Here is a 3,820-nt window from a genome sequence, read left to right as displayed (position 1 = left end):
CCCGCCGGCCCCGCGCGCCGCCCGGCCCCGCGCGCCGCCCGCGCCCGCGAGCGCGCGCCCGCCGCCGCCCGCCGACTCCCGCGGCGCCGGGACCGACCCGCAGCCCGCGCCGCCGCCGCCAGCCGGCCTCGGCGCCGCTCCAGCCGCCGCCCGCTCCAGCCCGGACGCGCCGCGCGCGGCCCCACGTTTTAGTTCCTTTCTCCCCCGAGCGCCCCTCTACACCCTCGCGACGCACATGGCCCCCGAGAAGAACACTTCTATTTGCAGCTTCTGCGGCTCTCCCGGCCACGGCGCCTTTTGTTGAGAGGTAGATTTTGATGAAACGGGGACGGGTGCCTGAAATCGGGAGCTGCTTGGGTCAAGTGGCTTCCCTCCTCTCCCGAAGAAAGGGCTTTGGAGGGGTTTAAACAGCCAGAGAACGCCCCCATTTTATAGGGACGGGTTGCGTGGGGGGCAGCGATCCCGCCAAGGTGGATGTTAGGCTGGTGAGAGCCCGAACAAAAATGTTATTAACTTAAGTTGGAGGGACACTTGTGAGAAATTGGATGGCTTGTAAGATGGCGGTTCCCAGTTGTTTCCAAGGTCTCCTGCGTTTGTGTTTAAAATGGTAAAGTTTTCAAGGTGTTATTTGTTGGGAGTCTTGGATAAGTTCTTCAAACATTACTTGGGACGTGCTCACTGGGAAGTGGGCATTTCAAATTTGGAGCTTTTTTTGGAGTGATGATGGTGAGTGGACGTTAGTCTTGCAAGAGGTTTCCTCTCATTTTTCCTCTTTTTGTTTTTTTCTCTCTCAGAGACTCCAGTTTTTCTCTCAACCTCTAGTATGGGATGCACTTAGAACCATGACTCAAGTCCACAACGTTTTACAGGTTTTGCTAAATGTCAGCTTAGGTCATGTGGTGAGGAGATGCTTTGGAAAACGAGCACTAAAAAGTTGATGGCATATGTTTACGCAGTCTTTTGGGTTTGACAGCCGTATAGCATGATCTTTTTCCCAAAGATTTACAGTTAATAATTGGAAGTAAACAAGTATAGAGACTTTGATCATTCCCAATTGCAATAAAAGGATTTAGTGGGCTTAGTGGTCACGGTTCAGTATTTGAAATACAAGCATGTATTAACCCCTTCCCTTAAAGTAGGCAAAATTCTGGGCATATTTATTTAAATCCAAGTGTAGGTTGGTGGTGCCTAGAATGTTATGAGTAGTTCAACCTATATTTTATAGGAAGCTTAACCCCCAAGTTCTGGAAACATATTATGTGCCACGCTAAAGTCTTAAAACTTAAGGATGCCAATTGTTAACAGCATATGCTAACTTATGAGACTATATTAACATTTGAGTTTTATTTTAAGTAGAATCCCTTAGAGGTTGATTTTGTGGGCAATCATTTTTTTTTAAAATACTTGAGTTCATTCCCATATATCTGCCCCAAAGTGCATAGGTGTTTGAAATAACCTACTTTTGTAAATTTACACCTAGTATCTTTAAAGCCATATAAGTCACTGTGTATGCATGTGTGTATGTATACACACACATATACACGCTTCTGTAAGAAAAGTGAGCATTTAGTTGTACTTCAAAAATCCATTAATGTTCTACCATCAAGTCCTTGGATGTGCATTAAGTGCCCCAAAGGTAAAATTCTCCCTAGAAGTCAAGTTAACCCCAACTTTACCCATACTTGTATTGGGCTGGGAGCCCCAACTGGAGTTATGGAGTTCATTTGCATTTGTTAGATTGCAATAGTCAAGCTGATTGTTAACATAAGAACTTGCTTCTGTTTTCCTTCATTTTGACGTTACTGGTGTTAGGCCTCCAACTAAAGTGACAGCCCCAACTGAGTATGTTATAATGGCAAGTTTAAACTATTGAGTATTTTTTCCATTGTATGTTTGGGGCATTTTTGCTTGCTTAACTGGCAGTTTCTGTGGTGGAACCTAGAAGGTTTTCCTTTCTAAGGTGCAAGAGATTGTTTCTGAAACCTTATCAAGCATGTCAGATGTTTTGGAAGTCTTCATTAGGTTCCCAGTACTTTCAAGTGGTATAAAAAGATAAAGAACTGATTCTTATACAAGTAACAAAGTGGTATTTACTAGCATTATAAATGGTTATAGGGTTGTGGTCAAATTCTTGTGAATTGAAGTAGAGGAGTTGTGTGAATTAAGACTTAAAATGAATTTGAAAGGGTTTTGGTCAAGTACATGAGACTTAAACGTTCAAAGCCAACCAGTAGATAACCTTTCACTGAGGTCTCATTGTTCTGTGTGTTAATATTTGTGTTTGTCTGGTGTTGATTTTATGTAAAGTAGAGGAGAAATAAAGGCAGCTGTTTTTATTGATGCCCCTTCCTGAAATTCATGATCGGTGGCATTAGTGTGATGTGCTTTTGCAAGGGGACAGAAGTATCACCTTGCTAACTATCTTTCTAGTAAAGGTCCTGCTGTTTCATAAGGAGTTTACTTTGAGAACCAAGAAGGCTTGTCTTTAATCACCAAGTACAATAGAATTAAATATTGCTACTCTTTAGGGACACTGCTCCATCCACAACTCCTCTGTAATCCCACTTGATTTATATTAACAATATGTTGACAATATTCCTCTAAACAAGTCATCCAAAGATAACTGAGGAGTCACACATGACGTTTTCTGGTTGAAGTCACTGGTTGCCACTGTGGTCACTTTTCATAAAAGAGGCTTTGTTTTGTTTTTACCGTTTTTTTTGTTTTGTGTGTGTGTGTGTGTGTGTGTGTGTGTGTGTGTGTTTAGTACTCTAAAACTGTTAGTTTCAGCCATTGAGCTGTGTTGATTAGTATTTCCCTCTTCTGCATTAAAATTAAAATTCCCTGAGAATTAAAACCTCAGATGCATCTTCAAGTTTCACAAGTTCCTAGATTTCTGTTCAAGGCAGCTTTGAGAATGTGCTTCAGATAAGTCTGGAAGCTTAGTCTTATTTCAGATTCTGAAATGAATGAAGTGGGAGTAAGAAATGCATTTTTCAAGCATACTGCACGAAGTAATTGACTTCCCTGATTGTCCGCTATTGTATTGTTGCTGACAGTTCCCCACCGTGACTTTTCTGTAACATACGATATCTGTTGGGAATAGCATTTCATTGTGTGGGGTTTGCATGGAGGTAAGGCTGAGAAAATGACATTTGTTTTTCTCTGCTCTCGGTGCTCTGGGTTGACAAGGTGTTGATTTAGCGTTGGGAATGGGCTGGTCACATGGTTCTTTACTTATTGTCACTGCCATCGATTCAGGTAGTTTTTCTTGCCTCTATCCAGCATAGCTCAGGTAAAACACAAGGCTTTGCCCACTCCTTGTCTGCTATGAAACAGATTTCAGTTTTCAGCCTTTCCAAAACTTTGTATCGCTCATCCTAATCTACAGAAGAACTTCCTATTAGAGAAGAAAGCTTTAAAGAGTTTCAGTTCAATAAACATCTCTGCAATTTGAGCCCTGACGGTTTCGGGCTAAGTGCACAGTTGGCAATTCTCAAAAGATCCCTTCACGAAATTTTTGACCTAGTGATTGCTAACAGGAGAGACCGAAAGAGTCAAGATCTGAAAGAAGCTCTTCGCGCCGAGTCGACGTGGAAAGAGGCCCCCAAGAGTGTCCGAAATGGCCGGAGTGCGGTTTACATTTTCCTTTGCCACTGCACGCTCCGGGGTCCCCCAGGCTGTCTGCCGGGTCGCCTCGGGCCAGGATTCTGCTCCCCAGCGCGGCGGGCCTCGTGGGGCCGCCCCACCCCCGTGCTGCGCGCCCGCACCCCCCCCCGCCCCCGCGCGGCCCCGCCCCCGCGCCGTGCCGGCCCCTCCC

At 44.6% G+C, this 3,820-nt stretch overlaps 1 protein-coding gene across 1 annotated transcript in view; it reads left to right on the top strand.

Moving 5' to 3' along the window:
• BMI1 (BMI1 proto-oncogene, polycomb ring finger) overlaps positions 1-3,820 on the top strand; it is a 10,428-nt gene that overhangs the window by 678 nt on the left and 5,930 nt on the right. The window lies entirely within an intron of this gene.

The sequence above is a fragment of the Lipotes vexillifer genome, unplaced genomic scaffold, assembly GCF_000442215.2.
Source record: "Lipotes vexillifer unplaced genomic scaffold, Lipotes_vexillifer_v1.1 scaffold316, whole genome shotgun sequence".
Taxonomy (NCBI): domain Eukaryota; kingdom Metazoa; phylum Chordata; class Mammalia; order Artiodactyla; family Lipotidae; genus Lipotes; species Lipotes vexillifer.
The sequence above is the reverse complement of the archived record's forward strand: the minus strand, read 5'-3'. Positions and strand labels throughout refer to the sequence as shown.